Source organism: Antechinus flavipes, chromosome 2 (genome assembly GCF_016432865.1).
Source record: "Antechinus flavipes isolate AdamAnt ecotype Samford, QLD, Australia chromosome 2, AdamAnt_v2, whole genome shotgun sequence".
Lineage (NCBI taxonomy): Eukaryota > Metazoa > Chordata > Mammalia > Dasyuromorphia > Dasyuridae > Antechinus > Antechinus flavipes.
The window spans coordinates 232,798,975-232,818,007 of NC_067399.1; positions in this window are offsets into that span (position 1 = coordinate 232,798,975).

Consider the following 19,033-nt stretch of genomic DNA (forward strand, 5'->3'; position numbering starts at 1 on the left):
TCACCAAAAAAATGAGGTGGTTTGCACTTCATTTTTTATGATAATGAAATGGAGGTCCAATGAGTTCCAAGAACTAGGTAGTGCCCAACATTCCTTTCACTTCTGGTCCTTTGATTCTGCAATTTTATTGTTTGATCCTGCAGGACTGAGGAGTTATTGAAGGCTCTTGAGCAAGACAGTTTCTATGTTTTTCCAGCACCTTTTTTCCTTAGCCTTTCAACCTCAGTATCATACAATCATGGCTATTTTAGAATGAAAATCAAGAATGGACTCTGAAAATCATCTAACTTTACAAAGAAGGAAATGACAGAGATCTGTACAAGATCACATGGCCATCTTTTTCCATTGCACTAAGCACAGACACAGATGTCTAATAAATACTAAGTGAGAGTGTAATAGAAAAAGTCCTCTATGAAGTGTCAAGAGAACTGAGATTATGCCCCAAGTTTGCAATAACTTTTTGTATGACCTTGGCTAAATCATTTCTTCCCTTATGGCCACTGCCAAATAAAAGTGATTGAACTGGATAATTGCTAAGGTTTCTTGTGCTCTAACAATCTAAGAATCTGCAAACTTACTTATTAAACTAATCAAAAACTCATTAAGATTAAAAACTAATTAAATTAAAAGTTGTAATGTGATTGGTGAATTAAGTACTAGAAGGAAGGGTCAGAATCTGGGTCAGTTCCTAATTTGCTATTTGAAGATCAAGGAACAATATCTGATGATTTAGCCTCAGTTTACTCATCTATAAAATGAGAGGGGTGGATTCTAAAGGAATTTTAAATATAAATTTTAACTTAATCTTATCCTTCAAACTGTCCCTATTTTTCAAGCAATCCTCAGTCATTGCTGTAATTATCATCAATCATATCAGCATTGTAGTGATATATTTCTAAGTACTTTTATATTGTGTTCTACTGAAGAGCCAAGTGGAATAGAAAGGCAAGACTTATGCTCCTGCTTTAACAAAGGAGCATTTTGAGTCAAAGAGAAAGTCACTTGTCCAAGATCACAAAGCTAATTAGACACTTGGCCCTATATGCGTTGGGGGAATGAGATGAAAACAGTCCACCCAAAATTACTAGAATTCTACTTTCAAGAACCTTGGGATCCAATCCCTCTATTTTTGTCCACCTGCATTTTTGATTTCCTTCACAGGCTAATTGTACACTATTTCGAAGTCCAATTCTTTTTGTACAGCAAAATAACTGTTTGGACATGTATACATATATTGTATTTAATTTATACTTTAACATATTTAACATGTATTGGTCAACCTGCCATCTGGGGGAGGGGTTGGGGGGAAGGAGGGGAAAAAGTGGAACAAAAGGTTTGGCAATTGTCAATGCTGAAAAATTACCCATGCATATAACTTGTAAATAAAAAGCTATAATAATAAAAAAAGGAAAATAAAATACAAAAAAAGAACCCGGATCACTCCAGATGTGAGTGTGTCCAAGAATTTTGAGATCACAGAGCAGTGGACTTCTTTCTACCATTCTTTGGGTGAAGAGAGAATGTGGGGATGAGTACATCCGAGGGCTGGTGAACCATGGCCTGAATGACCAGTGGAGGCGCAACCTGGCAGGATCTTCATCCCTTGGACTATAGTAAGGAGGCAGTCTCATTCTCAACTTGGCCAAAGAAGCTCAGCAGTGCCTCTTGCCCCAGTTCCTGCAAGGTAAGAGCAGCTAGCTCTGTTTCAGCAGGTGCATTGGAAAGCAACACCATTATCTGCCACTAGATGGTGCCCAGAGATTATGTGGATATATTCATTACTTCAAAAGTCTTCAAATCATCCTGTCCTTTCTCAACTGGAGCAGCTGAGATATGGTGGGAAGAACTCTTGATTTCTAGTAAAGAGCCACAGATTTGAATCCTGCTTCTGTCATTCACTAAGTATCAGTCTTGTGTAAAGTCACTCCATCTCAGTTTCCTTATCTGTAAAATGAGGAAACTATACCTAGCTTCATGGAGACATATAAAAAGTGCTTTGTAAACTCAAAGGATACTATAGAAATGTCGTCTGGTTTCATTATTGCCCAAAGTCATGCAGATGGTTAATGGCTTGAGCAAGGGCTGGAACCCAGGTTTCTTGCCTTCTAGGACAGGACTCTTTACCATTGTAATACCATTGCATCAGTATCCCATTGAGTTTTCTCTTCAATAAGAATGTAAGCTTCAGGGAAGATATTTGCTTCTGTCTCTCTCATTGAGTCAACACAGGGCTTAGATGTTGAAGTATATGAATTATAAGCTCAGTGGTGATGTGTCACATACCCCATCTCCCTTACCTGGATCCTACTCCTTGAAGAAGGGTCTGTGAAAAAGGGAAAAGCTGCGTATATGGCACTTAGTTCCCTTTTGGGTGGCAGAACTTTTCAAAGAAAGACAGAGTGGTAGAGTGGAAAGAGTATCTGCTAAAAGCCCAGCTCTGCCACAGTGTATCAAGTCAAATACTTTCCCCTTTCCAGGCTTCCGATTCCCTTTTATAAAGTAACAGAATTGGACAAGACAGTCTGTAAGGGCCCTTTCAGTTCTGATATTCTGGGTTCTAAGGGCCCTTCTGGCTCTGACATTCTATGTTCTAAGGGTCTTAGTCTGTGAGTTAGGAGGAAAGAAGAAATCAGCAGACTTCTGAATATCTATACCTTCTGAAGATACTGGGGCTGTATCATTGCATGGGAAAGGGGCAAAGAATCTGACAGTGAAACAGAGATGGAAATAGGGTTAAGAGAAAGTGGAAAACACAAAGCCAGCTGATGCAAGTTATTTTCTGGGGCATATTTGCTTATTCAAAATTCCTTTCCTTTTTCTTGACTTGCTGCCCTCCCTACATGGCTAAAAGCTTCTCTAAGAAAGGTATGCTATCTCTCAGTGGAACTTAAATGTGAGACCATTTTTTTCTCTCTAGTTTCTTCTCTAACTAAGCATGACACTTTTTGTTGGATAGGTATGCTTAGGAGAGTGGAAGGTCCAGCTGAAACAGGCCACAAGATCTTTTTCCAGAGAGAGGAAGATAATACAAGACTTATTTTCCCCGTTTCATAAATAAGAATATTGTGACTCAGAGTGGTCCGGTGACGTGCTGGGATATGTCAGAGCCAGTTTAGGAATCCAGATTTACTTGACTTCAGGTCCATCTTGTTTCCATGACTTAGAGGCCATCTGGTTCAGCCCCTCATTCTGTAGATGTGCCTTAGCCACATGGATTTTGGGAGTGTTTTCTGCTTTCCCCACTGGTGTAGTAGTAATCTTTAGAATCTTTCTTATCATTTTATTTTCTATACTACTTTATTAAGTGTCTTTTGTTTTGAATATAAGTGTCTTCTGGCTTAGTTGGCAAGGGTAAACTCACTGATGGATGCCATGAGCTATAGTTTTGAGTGAGTGCTGATCCAGAGTGCCTTGAAGCAAGGTAACTTTTTTTTTAGACTGTGTGTGTGTTATGTACTGCATACAAATAAAAAACTGAGGTCAATAAAGGTTAAATGTCTTTCATAAGGTCATACAAGGAGTAAATAGAGTTGACATTTGAACTCTGAAGCACCTCTTCCCACTTCCAACTACCCACAGCCCCCTTATCTAAACAAAGACAGGTAGGGTATAACCCAAAGCTTTTTTATTGTGTATGTGTTCTGTCAACCTTTTAGATTTTTTGTGGCAAAGGTTAGTGTGGAGTTAGGAAAGCAGAATGTCTGACTCTGAAAGTTATACAATGTTAGAACTGGCAACATACTCCAAATCTCTACTATACTATGCTGGATCCAAGAATCTTAGGTCTGTGCCAGGAAAAAAAGGATCAAAAAGTTCTTCCATGGCCTCCAGCTATGTCTAAAAGCTAAAACTAGCCCTTGACCAGTAGACACCTTCTGGTCATTGTCCCCCAGTAGATGGTAGCAAAGAACAAAATGTATGAAGAACTGAGGCTCAGCAGATAGTGTCAAAGGGCATTTAAGCTACATGAGCCCCATGGAGATTCCATGACAGAGAGGAGACTCGGTGCCTGACTAGGTGCCTAACAGAACACATAATGAAGACTTTACTAGAAGATTATCATTTACTCTCCAAAGGTACGTGTGCTTTGCCCACATGGAGTTGGGGAGTGTTTTCTGTTTTTCCCACTGTTGTCGTGGCAATTTGTAGAATCTTTTTTGATCACTTTACTTTAGTTATACTATTTGATTAAATATCTCTTGCTTTGAAAATATGTGTCCTCTGGTAGGGTTGAGAAAGAAAAATTCACTGATGGGAGCCCATGAGCTATAGTTTTGAGTGAGTGCTGATCCTCTGAGTGCCTTGAACCAAAGTAACTTTTCTTTAGGATCTCTTTGTGTCTGTATTGGGGATGGTGGTGTCCAATGTACTGCATGGAGGTAAAGAAATGGGAATGAAAGAGAGGTTACTTTTCCAAAGTCATAAAGATAGAAGTAAGAAGTGTAGCTGGGACTTTAACCCATGACTCTGGACACCAGTGCTCTTTCTGCTGGAATGTCAGAGCTAGCAGGGATTTTAGAAATACTTTAGTCCAATTCCATATGTGGACATGATCCTTCCCTCCTTCTTTTTTTCCTTTACCCCCTTTTTTTCTTTCCTTGAGACAGTTGTGCTTTTAATAATAAGGTAGACACCCTATGATGGGGAATGGGGAAGGAAGATTGGCCAACACTTGGAGAAGGCAGCCCTAAACTAAGCCAGACCAGAGAAGACTTAACTGGGATTGTGAAGTGAGTAGGACTTTGGAGATGGACAACCCTCTGGACACATATCTATTGAGAGTGAAGAACAATGCATTTTCCACAAGTGGTGATTTTTCCAGAGCCTTGAACTGACAGAAAACCAAGGAAATTTGGCACACAGTGGGAGAAATCCAGCCTCAATTTTATGGCCTTGGGGAAAGACTTTGAGCTTGTAGTTGCTTTTGTTTTCACCGTAATTTTCTCCACAATTCTGTGCTTCTCCTCTTAGTGTGCCCCCTCCCCCTCAATCCTCAAGTCTGTGAGCTTCCCTCCAATCTGATTCCTTCTTTTTCAAAAAGACTTCTTTTGTCATCCCAAGAACAGGAGCTAGAGATACCACCTCTGAGATTAGTGGCTCTTATTACAGTTTTTCCTTAGAGCAATAAGAGAGAGGGACAAGAAGGCAATTAGATGCTGGGGCATGAAAGAGGGAAAGTGGAAATTTTAGGATTGAGGAAAAGGCTCAGAATAGGCAGGCAGAAATGTGTGGTAAGGGCAATGGATTGGAAACTGAAGTCCTCCTTCTGCCCCTTTATCTGTTTCCTTGGACAGTTTTCTTTCTTCCTCCATGCCTTAGTTTCTTTTTCTGTAAAATTACTCAGTTGGATTAGCTGAAGTCCAAAGTCTGCAAAATCTGACATAATTATTTAACAATTCTTAGAGCTTGATGGATTGACCTCTGTGTTTGTATATGTATGTATGTGTGTGGGATACAGAGAAGAGAAAGAGAAAGAGAGAGAGATAAAAACAGGAGGGGAAGGAGGGTTGGGGAGAGGGAGAGGTAGTTGAGAAAAGACAACAAGACAGAGACAGAGACAGAGACAAAGACAGGGAAAGAGACACAGAGAAAAAATCAAGGAAGAGAAGGAAGAAGAAGAAGAAGAAGAAGAAGAAGAAGAAGAAGAAGAAGAAGAAGAAGAAGAAGAAGAAGAAGAAAGAGGAGGAAGAGGAGGAGGAGGAGAAGAAGGAGGAAGAGGAGGAGGAGGAGGAAGAGGAATAGGAGGAGGAGGAGGAAGAGGAAGAGGAAGAGGAAGAGGAAGAAGAAGAAGAAGAAGAAGAAGAAGAAGAAGAAGAAGAAGAAGAAGAAGAAGAAGAAGAGAGAAAATTAAAATAGGACTAACTATGCTCTAAGTAGTGGGGGAAAATATGTGAGAAAGACAGCCCATGCCCTAAAGAGTTGCCCTTCTCATAGGTGGAAACAACTATAGAAGAAGAATGTGCATTCAAAGCATCATGGCATGGAGATGATATGGAAGAGAGATGGAGACTTAGCTCTTGCAGGATGAAGTGAAGTTCCCCAATAAGAGCCCAGGGTAGTTTCAGAGTGTTTTGCAGTTATAGTATCTCAGAGCTGGATGACACCTGAGCAGCCACCTTGTCCACACCTCACCACACCTTACCAGGACAGAAATCCCCTCTACAACAGTCAGCCACCCAATGTCCAAATTAATCCCTCTAATGATGCTGAACTCACATCTTCCCTAGTCAGCTCATTTCACTTTAGGAACATAGAAAAGAGAGAAAAAATCACTCCTATGTGATTTGTTAAAACCCATCAGTTATAGCTAGAACCCGGGACAAACTCCCTTTGCCTGCTCTGCCCAGCTGAAATAACAAAGATTAGGAGCCAGGAGGGGAGTAGGTCAGAGGGCACTGCCGTAGGAGAATTGCGTTTGTGGTGATGAGTGAGATTGGGTCAGGCAGGTGGTCCTTGGCAGGGTTGCCCCTGACCAGTCAGCAGCCAGGAAAGTTTGAATTTCTTGGAATTTTCCAGATCAGGAAATGTTACTTCTATACCAACCCCTCTCCTCTAATTGTCCATCTAGATGTGAACAGATAGTCCTTTACCAAAAGTTGATGACTGGGTCTATTTTGCCAGTCTCTCAATTTTCTGGACCAAGGTGAAGGAAGGATGGTGAAATGTGTGACGTTGGAAGTCATAAAATGCTAGGACTGAAATAGCCCTTACAGCCTAGATCATCCAGAGTCTGGCTGTGTAGTCTATCTTTCCAGACTTAGTTCACACACACTTTCCATTACTGCCAAACCTTTCTGCTCTCTGAACCCAGCAAACTAATTGCCGTCCCAGATTACTGCAATGAATTTCCTCCATCCTTCTGCCCCTCTAACCTTCTTCAGCATCTTTAGCTCAGATACCACTGCTTGTAGAAAGTCTTTCTAGATTCGCCCTCTCCCAACTGTGAGTACTCTCATTTCCAATATCTGAAAGCAAACAGGGCTTTGCCCCAGGGCACCAAGGTAGAGGGACACATTTCCTCCCCAGAAGATCATCCTTGAGCCTTATCTTACAATTCTGTATCCTTCCCATCTCCCTGAGCCGCAACCCCATAGTCACATTTCCATAAGACCCTTTCCGCAAGACTTACCTTTCTCCCCATACTCTCCAGGAAGGGCTAGTGCTAGTAGGCAGGCTGCCCCCTCCCCACTTCTACTGCATCCACTGTTGGACTGTTCTCCCTGACACCACTGCTTTAACCCACTCCCGTTGATTTTGTCCCAAGTGAAAAATATTTCTATTTTAACCATCTAATGGCAGAAAATACAATAATTCATCGGTGGCCCCATGCACGTTCTGGTTGACTTCACATGTCTTGTTAAAGCAATTATATTGGATAAGTATCATTTAGGTCTCTACCAGAGAGTCCTCAATCTATTCCCAAAGCCTGGCCCCTGTTTTACATTTACATTTGGTTTTACATTTATGGACTTATTCTTTATCTTTGGAAATTTCTATATTTGAGCCTTGGCAAGACCTTCAGTATATGCTGGTTTCATTCTGCAAGGGACCCTCTCTCCTCTTTCTTTAAGAAGCAATAAATAGTAGATAATAACTTAAAACACAGGCTACAGAGCTGGGAGGGCCACTGGAGATCAACAAGTAAAATAAATTGAGGCCCAGGGAATGGATGGGACCTGCTCCACTTTATATCATTACTCAGTGGTAGATCCAGACTTGGACTGCCAGGAGTATGTGTGTGTGTGTGTGTGTGTGTGTGTGTGTGTTTAAATTATGACATGATTGAGCGACAAAGGCATGGTAGACTTGGTCTTGCTTATAGAAGACATGTTCAAGTGCTGAGTCATATGTCTCTCTGAGCCTCAGTTTCCCCATATGTAAAAAGGGAATAATCCTTATACTACTTATTTCTCAATGTTGTTGTGAGAAGAGTGCTTTGTACCTCAAGGTTCTCTAGCAATGTAAGTTATTTTGGGGGATATACTTCTTTTTCTGGTGTCTGATTTTGATAAGATTGAATACTCAGTCCCTGGAAGAAAGTAAAGCCAAATACTGGAAGAAGATTGTGCTATAGAAATGGAAGGGAAATTGTCCTGGGAGGACAAACTGGCTGTGGATAAATGAGAGTTGGCTGGACTCTGTAAGACATCCTTCAGAAAGCCTCTTCACTCCTGTCTCTGCTCCAGTACCCCCCTCCCCCCCAAAGACCTGGTGTATAGATCCTTCTCCTTGCCAGAGTCAGGAATGGTTTCCATATTTGTTTGAATTTGTCTATTTTATTTTCCAGTTTAAATATTATTTTTTCATCTGTGGCTTTGGTGGATGGAATTTTGATGGGAGGCAAAAAGGGAATCACTCAGCCACCCTCTGAGAGCTTTTCCTGAGTCTTATGATGCCCCTGGCTCTGCTCCCAGGCTTGGGGAAGCCTTCCCACATACATTGGGCTCCTGGGGGAGGGGAAGCAAACTTATTCTACTTTAGGTGAGGATCCCTACCTCTCTACCTAGATGAAGGATCAGTCAATCAATTAGCCAACAAGAATTTATAAAGTGCTTACTATGTGTCTCTGTGTTTATTATGTGCTAGGCACTGTGATATAATACACACACACACATGCATATATATAGGCATATAAAGAAAAACAAAAACCAGTTTCTGCCCTCAAGGAACATGCATTCTATTGGGAAACAACATGTAAATAGCCAAATATCTCTAAGATATATATATATATGTATATATATTTAGTAGGAGGAGCTCTTAGTGAATGGCTTTATTTTTATTTATTTATTTTTGGGTGTGTAACACATGAGACTGAGGGGAGTGTTATGAGTCAAGAACTTGTAAGCCATTAAACACTACGGAAATGTGAATTGCTATGGCTAACGGGAAGAGTCTTCCCTCCTAGTCACTTAGGCTTGAAAACATTGAGTTATTCTAGATTTTTCTTTTCTCCCTCCCACATCCAATCCACTGACACATCCCCAAAATTCCATTTCCACCACATATCTCTTATCCATTTCTTCTTTTTAAAGGGCCATCATTTTAGTTTGGGCTTAAGACCTCACACTTAGACTATTGTAGCAGCCTCCTAAATTAGTTTCCTTTCCTTAAGCCATCCTTCACACAGGTGGCAAAAACAAGCAAGCAAACAAAACTCTTTTACTTGTAAACCTTCAATGGCTCCCTTTTGCCAATTATAATTATATATTTGTAAGTAAGTAAATGTGTATGTATATATATCTCCCTTATACTATGTTAAAAGTCTTCTATAATCTGGCTCTAATGTTATTTTCCCTTTCAGTGTTATTTCTCATTGTTTACCCAACTCCATGCCAACTGGACATGCCAACTCTTCCCTAAAGTTGAAATCTGACTTCCATTTCAGTATATTTGTGGAGGTTCTCTTTCTTATAATCCCTTCTTTATAGAATACTTATTTTCAAAACTTGGCTCAAGTACCATCTCCTCTTGAAACCTTCTCTGATGTTGAGTGTTCTTCTCTCAATTGAAGAATGGTTGAGAAAATTGGGGAATAGCTGAAGAAGTTGTGGTATATGATTGTGATAGCATACCATTGTGCTTTGAGAAATGAGGGGAATGATTATTGAAAAACCTGGGAAAACATATATGAACTGATACAAAGTGAAGTGAACAGAACCAGGAAATAATTATATACATAGTAACTAATATTATAATGATGATCAACTGTAAAAAACTTAGCTACTTTAATCAATAACTTCATCCAAGACAATTCCAAAGGATTCATGATGAAAATATTATTTATTTCCAAAGAAAAACTGATGAATTCAGTGGAAATTGAAGTATAACTTCTTTTACATTTTTTATTTTTCTTGCCTTTTTAAAATAATGTGGCTAATATGGAAATATATTTTGCATGGTTTTATGTATATATTTGATATCATATTGCATGTTTTCTCAATAGGTAGGGAAAGGCCTAGGGGGAGGGAAAAATTTGAAACTCAAAATTAAGAAAAATTAATGTCAAAGATAAATGATAAATTGCAGGGGGAAATATTCTCAAATATTATTAGTGTTCTTTGTATTTCTCTTTTGCCCGATGTCATAAAGGGAGATATGAACTTTCAGGTGCTATCTTGTGTTCAGTACATGTCATAATTCCCCCCTTCCATTGTATAGTTATTTTTTATCTTTTCATAGACAGCACCTAGTATAGCAGCTTGCATATAATAGGAATGTGATAAATGTTTGTTGAATTTAATCCAGTGGAAGATATAGAGCCTTGTCCTGTTCTGCCACTAACTTACTTGGGCAAATCTATTCCTTTATGTATTAGTTTCCTTCTCTATAAAATGAGGGATTTGGACTAAATTATTTCTGAAATCCCTCCCAGGTCTGGTTCTTTGACTGACTTTATAAAATTCCTTCTGATTGGTAGTCAGAGAAGAATTGTGCTGAGGGGAAAGAGAGCTAATTCTATTTCCTCTTTTCTGGGTTTGCACCAGGGATGTGTCATGTAGGGAAGATGGGACAAGGGCATCCAGCCCATGAGGAAAAGGAATTTGTGCCTCTTTGATATACAGCAAAGTTATTGTCACAAAATGGCAGAAAGGATGCAGTTACAAATTCCTTGGATAAATAAGTTGTTAAAATTCTCTGGGTCTCAGTTTCCTCATTTGTATTTTCATTTCAATATTTCATTAGTGGGATTACTACCCATCTCTCGATCTTGGACAAAACATATTTATAATCTTTATATGCTTTAGCAAATGTATGGGTTAGTTTTTTTTTAATTGTCATGGCTGAAAACTGAATCCTTGCAACCAAAAAGATGATAAACCCCCAAAAGGCCAATCTTTCTTACATAGTTACATGGTCCATCCTTGTACTCTGCTCTGTATCTTTCCAGGACAGTAAGATCTGCCATAACTTGTGCCGTAACACCAGAACATGGGAATTTAGGTCTTCTGTGTCAGAACCAGACTGTGTCAATAGACAAAAATCATACAGACAAATATAGATAGATAGATAGATATAGATACAGATATATAAATGGGAATGACAATTTCTTCACTCACATTTTGCATGTATTCTTGATAACTAATGTTTGAATTACAAACTTTCAAATATATTATCTATGTTTTGATGGGGATCACATCTCTGATTTGTATTATACTGGTATTATAGTGGTTATAGGATAGATAGGAGATGCAATGGGTAGAGTACTGGTTCTAAAGTCAAAAAGTCCAAAGTCATCTTTGTGAGTTCAAATCTGGTTTCAGATGTTTACTTAGCTGTGTGATCTTGGAAAAGTCACTACAATTGTTATAGGCCTTTTAAAAATTGCTTTTTCATGAGTTTCAACAACTGTATCTATAAAGCACATATGGTATCATTGTTCTAACATTATTTTTTCCCAAGTAAGGAAATCCAGTGAATGAATATTTGTTTTCCTTGTCTACTGCAAACTAAAATCTCAGGATAAATTTATCTGACATTTTGGACATATATTAAATTTACAGTATGCCTTGAAAGTCAGCAATTGCTCATTGACTATTATGTATACATCCGGAATAAATGTCTTCTGATAGTTTCCAATAACAGAATACCCCAGTGAAGATGCTAGACAATACTTAGCCTGATATATAGATTTTGTGAGTAGGTTTCTTCTACTGATAACACCACAAATGATAAGACGACCAATGAATTTTTTTCTAATTCATTTAATGTAATGGACCAGTTAACATTGCCTGTTACTCACTAGCTTTCAACACTTGTATATTTCTGAATAGTTCTAAGCATTGGTTCCCTAAATAAAATTCAAAAAGAACAAATGAGATTTTTGTCAATAATACAGATTGTAGATTACACCTTGGGACCAGAAAGCTATGTTATAATATTTAGCTGTTGTAATCATTCTCACACTGCTTCAAGGCACAGCAGCCTATTGCTATGCAGAATCAGTTTTCCCTTTCAGATATCGTGACTTTTAAGTCTCTTTTTCTGTGTACTCAAATCCAAGAAGAATCATTTTACTCATTACCTTTTAGATTATCAATTATAGAAGGAACTTCTATAGATCACAGAATCAGATGTAGAATACTCTTTCTTTGCCTCATATATTACAATTGTTATATTTATGCCATTCAATTCACTGTCTGAAAGTTCCATCAAATGAGTCAGATAGGATATTTCTTACAAATTTTAAAATCTGTTCAATAAAATATAAATAAATAAAATAATAAAATAAATAAAAATATAAAAATATAGTATCAGTAAGGATGCAAACAAAGCTGTTATTATGACAACCAAATTATAAGTTCTGAAAATCTGAAGAACTAAAATAATTTTAAGTAGTGCAAACTACTGGAAAGCTAAATTTTTTTTACTCTTTAAATACATTCACAAAATTTTAGAAATAGGTGATAAATTCTACTGATGCTCGAAAGAAATGATCCAATAGAAATAAATGTAGGAGCATTTCTTCTTATTCAAAACAAAAGTATAAATAAACTATTTAAACACATGCATCACTTGATACATCTTATTCTTCTAGATAAAACCACATGTTTCCTTTTGGTAGTTGATAAGTTCCAGTTAGGTGACAGTGAATAGAATACCAGGTCTTGGAGTCAGGAAAAACTGAGTTCAAATCTTGCCTCAAACACTTTACTAGCTGTGTGACCCAAGGCAGTTCACTTAACCCTGTTTGTCTCAGTTTCCTTATTTGTAAAATGAGGTAGAGAAGGAAATGGCAAACCATTCCAGTATCTTTGCCAAGAAAACCCCAAATGAGATCACAGAATCAGACATGACCGAAAATGCATGAACAACAAATTTCCTTAGAATGCTAAAGAATATTGATAACAAAGATTTAGAAAAAGTCATAAAGTCTGGGGTAGAAATACCTAAGCATTTTTGAGTTGCAAGTATTTAAATTTTTTGGAGGTCAATTGATGCATACTATGTGGGAACATCAGAGAAGACCTTGCTCAAGACTTTAGAGATGCTGAGAGATTCAAATAGGAAAATATTGATGAAAAAACTTTGAATACCTGAGACTCCAAACAGGCAGAGGCAGATTGACATTTTACCACTTGAGTTCACCATAAGAGTTGTCTACAAGAGCTATCAATAAGAACAACAAAAGAAGGACTGATTAACTGACTTAGTGAAGGAATGAATGAGAAATCATTTATTAGGTATTGACTTCAAATAAACTTTTGTACTAAGTGGGACCACAAAAAGAAAAGTAAGAATTAGTTCCTAATCTCAAGAAAATCAGGTTCTAAGGGAGGAGACAATACACAGAAGGCTTTCATTGCAAGTTGGATGGAAAGGTTCCATAGTCCTGAAGATTCAGAAGCAAGTAAATTGTTAATGAAACATCTTTTAATATTCCACTGACAAAATCATACCTATTTCTGATATTGATTTATTTGAATCTTCAGTATCTGTGTCTGCAGCACCTGCAGAAGCAGATACAGGGTAGCATCTGCATGGGGATGGCTTCCTGGATGATGGCCCAGTGGGCTGGGCTGGAAGTAGAATTGTAATATGTAGATAGGGTGGGAGAGGTATTACTATTGCCAGATCTCTTGAGTTTAACTTTTGTGTCAGGGGAAGTCCAGCAGCAATTGGTGTTTGTGATGGCAAGGAAGGGAGGCTCTTTCTTCATATCAATTGTTTTCAGTGATGAGCATAGGGCCTGTTTTTTTAAAAAACAGAGTCAGTAATCTTGAGAGCACTATTATTCCCAAAGTTCTTGCATTCAGAATCTTGGCTGTCTTTTGGGCTAAGTGACTGGGACTATGGGTTTGAGGGTGGTGGTAATGGTTTGATTTGCCTGACTTATGAAAACTTCCTTTTGTGTCTTCCTCCCTGTACCTGGCAACTCTGAGACTGATTCCTGAGATTTTCATAGCAAGTATGTTTTCCTGAACTGGCCAAGAAATTACTTATTCTTAACTAGGCCTAATTTAAGCCAGTCCAATGATCAGCTTGGGATTACAATGCAATGAGAGACTTATGGATATTATAATGCAATAAAAACAATTTTACTTTTGATAAGATTTAAAAGGCTATACTTCCAATTAAATGAAAATAAAATGCTATTATTTTACCTCTTCATTTACCAGAGCAATTGGGAGTTCTTGGTCTGAAAAGCATCCCCATAGATCAATAGACAGTATAATGGGGAGTCTGCTAACAACCTCTGGAACACCAAATCTTTATACTGTGTCTCTTATGCTTTGGGAGAACAAGAAAGCTAAACCAATAATAAGAGCACTAGTCCTATAGGCCAACCATTCTTCAAAGATAGCTTCCCTCCTGCATCCTCTGCCTTCTGTCCCTTAAAGAGAAACAAGCCTTGTCTACATTAAAATAGGCATAGTCTTACCCAATTGTCTAAATATAAAATATAACTTGTTTTTTCTCCCAAAAAAACAAGGTAAAAGGACTGATGGAATGCATTTCTATTTTCTAGGATAATAAGGAACAGGAAGAATCTGAAGAGACAGAAGAAAATCCAGACTTGTGAGAAGAGTTTAGAGGGTGGAAGAATGTAACCCAGGGGAGGTAGGGGGGAAAAACCACTGCACAGTGGAGCTAAGTAATAAGTTAGAGGTTCTTCCAGAAAGAGGGAGAAGCTGAAACCTTTGAAAAAAGAAGCTGGAAGGTCAGATTGGGAGAGAGATCATATGATGAGGGTAAAAGGAAAGATAAACATAGCAGTGGGTTGATGACTCCTTACTAAAGGGTACTGGTGGGCATCTATGATCATCCTAACAATCCTGGCAGTCAGCTCTCATCCCTGGACATGTAAATGGAACATAACATACAGTCTACCTACTTTTGATAATTCATGAGGGAGAAAATAGTATAACCAAAAAGAACCCAAGAAGCATTAATAAAGATTATGAAGTTCTGGGCAAGAAGTTAAAGTTACCTTAGGGGGCACAGGTGATATTTTCATCACTGCTGTCAGTTGAAGGCTCTGGTGTCTGAAGACAAAAACAGATTTGGAAATGAACAGCTGGTTAAGAAAATGGTATCTGAGAGCAGAATTTGGATTTCTGTATCACAGCTGGGAATGATGAGTTCTTGGCCAGGCATAGAATGTATTTAATGAGGGCTGGTAAAAATGTTGTTTTTTTCTAGAGTCTTTGCCAATTTGACTCAGTGAGTACTAAATTAAAAAGGAAAGGGGAGAGAGAATTATTCAACAAGCATTTTTTAAAGCACCTACTATGTATAGACTCATTGTTAGGAGCTGAGGATGCAAAGACACAAGTGAAATGGTCTGTGATCTCAAAGAGTTTATGATCCATTTGGGAAAACAACATGTACACATATGGTTAGGATAGATATAACATGGATGTGGAAGAAGGAAATAGCAGCTGGAGGGGGGGCACTGCCAATCGAGAATGATCTCATGTGGAAGGTAATCTTTCAGTTGAGTTCTGAAGGGAACTAAGACTTCTAAGAGATAGCAATAGAGGTAATATATATGAGAATTAAGAGACAGCCAACATAGAGAAGGTGGGAAATAGAGCACCATGTTGGAAGAATAGTAAAGCTAAAAGTGAACCAAGAGGAATGTGAAGGGAAATATGTGTACTAAGGCTGAAAAAGTAGATTGGGGCCTTGTGTGAAAGGATTTCAATGCCAAACAGAAGAATATATTTTTGATACCATAGAGGGGAGCTACAAAGAAAAATGGCATAAAGACACTCTGAATACTTGGAAGGGAAAAACTAAGAAAGAGACCGGGAAAAAAAAAACCCATGATCTCAGCTATGTATATAAATTCACCATGTCTGATAATATAAGCAAGGAGAATTAGAGATGTTAACATAAGGATACAAATATGGCCTCACAGCTATCACTGAGATTTGTTGGTATGGGATGCAAGATCGAATATTTCTCTGGAAGGATAATTCTTTATCAAAAGGACTAAAATAGAAGAAAGGGTAATTTTGGAGGCCAGATAGAATAAAACTGTGCACTTAAAAAAGAATATATTCATATTAGAAAATCCAGGTGCTATTTGTTTAACCTATATTGAATTACTTGCTGTCTAGGGGAGAGGGTAGGGAGAAAAATTGGAACACAAGGTTTTGTAAGAGTAAATGCTGAAAATTATCTTTGCATGTATTTTGGAAAATAAACAGCTATTATTGTTTTGCTTAAAAATAAAAATAAAGGTATTGAGAAACTGAAGAAAAAAGAAACTAATATCCAGGTACTAGAGGGGGAAACCATTTTGGGGAGAAATAACAGAGGGAAGAATGAAAGTGATAAAATCATGAGAAAATACTACAGTTTACTAAGACAGGAGGAATTCAATGAAAAGTTCAGGAAATAAATCATAAAACCAGCCTGGAGATATGATATAGTATTGAGGACTGATTTAAAGTATCCAAATATATTTAGAATTCACTCTATACCCAAAATAGAGCAGAGAGGACTAGTGGTTCGATTGGAGTTTCCACTCACAGCCCCTTCACTAAAGTATTGTTCTGAAGCTTCACCATGGAGGAAAGTGACCTTAGTTCTTATGAAGATTCTGCTGGCAGAGCACAAGCTCAGGAATGGTTCTACTAATTGCAAAACACTTCATGTATAACTCTGATAAGGGACTGTATGTCTTTAATGTAAACTAAGTATAGAAAGACTCCTTACCACATTGATGAAAAGATGATGAATTTTTGACCATTTTTTTTTGCTCAATTTTAAAATGTGATTTTTTAAGTTGAACTTAAGTACCAAATAAAGTGAGCAGTTCTATATACAAATATTATATAGAAAAAAGTTTAATTTTTTAAATAAAACTGTATATCTGTTATGCAGAACTTATTTTTTCTTTTTAAGCTTATAATAAATTCAAGGAGTAACTTTTTTTTTGCACTTCTATACATATTTCCATAAATATCATGCTGCACAAGAAAAATCAGATCAAAAAGGAAAAAAATGAGAAAGAAAATAAAATGCAAACAAACAACAACAAAAAGAATGAAAATAATATGCTGTGATCTACACTCAGTTCCCACAGTCCTCTCTCTGGGTGCAGATGGCTCTCTTCATCATAAGACCATTGGAACTGGCCTGAATCATCTTATTGTTGAAAAGAGCCACATCTATCAGAACTGATTATTATATAATCTTGCTATTGCCATGTATAATGATCTCCTGGTTCTGCTCATTTCACTTAGCTACAGTTCATATAAGTCTTAAGGGGTAATTTTCAAAGTTGTCTTGCTCACCTGATTCCTTCTATGCAATTAACAAAAATTCAATTATTCTTTTTTTTCTTTCTCTCTCTCTCTCTCTTTTTTTGGGGGGGGGCTGGGGTGGGATGGTGGGGAGAGTTCAAATCTAATTTCAACCTTTTCTTCCTGTATCTCCCTAAAAAAGGAAAGAGGAAGAAAAACAAGACTTTCTTGTAAAATATGGATAGTCAAGCAAAATAAATTCCTACATTGGTTATGTCTAAAAATTAATATCTTATTCCATACCTCTAGTTCATCAATTTTTTCAGGACATGGATAACTGTGTCCTCAATGTCTATCTTTGTTGAAAATTTTATCCTGTTTTGACTAAGTAAATCTTTCTGTCAAATGTTGAATGACAAATGTCATTCTTTTCCAATGCCTCATCTTGTTCTAATATTGAATCTAACCTACCAAGGGATTGGCCTGAGTCAGGCTCAGTCTGGAACAAAAGGAATATATAAGCAATGATAATATATCCTGACAAGTCTGTCTCAGAACCTCATTATGATTCTTCATGACTAAGGGTTTGATTCTCTAACTAAATGAGAAAGATCTACCCACGGTTAGGATTTTTATGATAGATTTCAATACATTGTTTTCCTGTATACCTTAGAGTCTGATATTTTGACTCAAGAATGGTGTTGAGAAGAACAATAAAAACACATAAATATATTCTCTGCCAGTTAGATAGGAGGACAACTTCAATGGATCATGGAATCAGTGATTTAGGGCTGGAGGAGAATCCTCATTTTCTCAAAAGGAATCTGAGGCCCAGGAAATTCAAGTGATTTGTCATTCCTCCTTTTCTCTCCATTTCCTTCTCTGTCTTTCTATCTCTGTCTCTGACTCTGTCTCTGTCTTTTTCTCTTTCTTCCCCCTTCCATTACCTGGCTTTCCCTCTGAGATTTTAATCCATGATATCTATGTTCTCTCTTCATTTTCTGAAATTTATATTTACAAAATCTAGGGTGCTCATCAAACCATTTGGGATTTGGACCAAAATGCTCTGATTATAGAACCAATCCTCCTTCTGTAGTACCATACTGGTTCAGTTGATGTAATCACCAATGTGAGTACTCTCAGCTTACTCTTTGCAAATGTGAAGAAGTTTCTTCTTCAGTTTGCAGGTCTAGTGTCTTAGGCTCAGATGTCTCTCCACCAATCAAGAGCTACATATCCTTTGTATACAAGTATACTCAGTATCACTTAGCTCAGTATACAGTATCACTCAGTATACAGTATCACTTGGGCTATCCCTCAGGAAAATGGTCCCAAGCTTGGATGGGGGGGAAGTTCAATTTTAAACATCAAATGCGTTAATATGTGTAGATTAGTTTGAAGAACTTAATGAGTTATATAAATGTTAGCTAGGATGATGATGAAGAAAAGGTATCCATGGATTCCTTGAAAGGCTAGAATTGTCAATGTTGAAGGTAGACAACTGCTGTCCCTGGTGATGGGTAATGCATTATTACTTAAAGAGCACTCAGTTTGGAATCGGGGGACTTGTGTATACATTCAAACTCTGCCAACTTGCTATTCACACAAGTGACCTTGTGTAAATGACTTGTCTTTTCATAGTCTCAGTTTCTGCATCAGTAAAATAAAATGAAGGCAAAGTACTTGGTGATCTCTAAGCTTTTTTAAGATTTTAAATCTCTGATTTTACTGGACTTTTGAAGGCTGGACTTTTCCAGGCACTGGGAATCTAGATTGGAACAGACTGAAAGTCCCTGCCTGGGGAGGAGGAGCACACATTTCTGGTTAGATAAACAAGG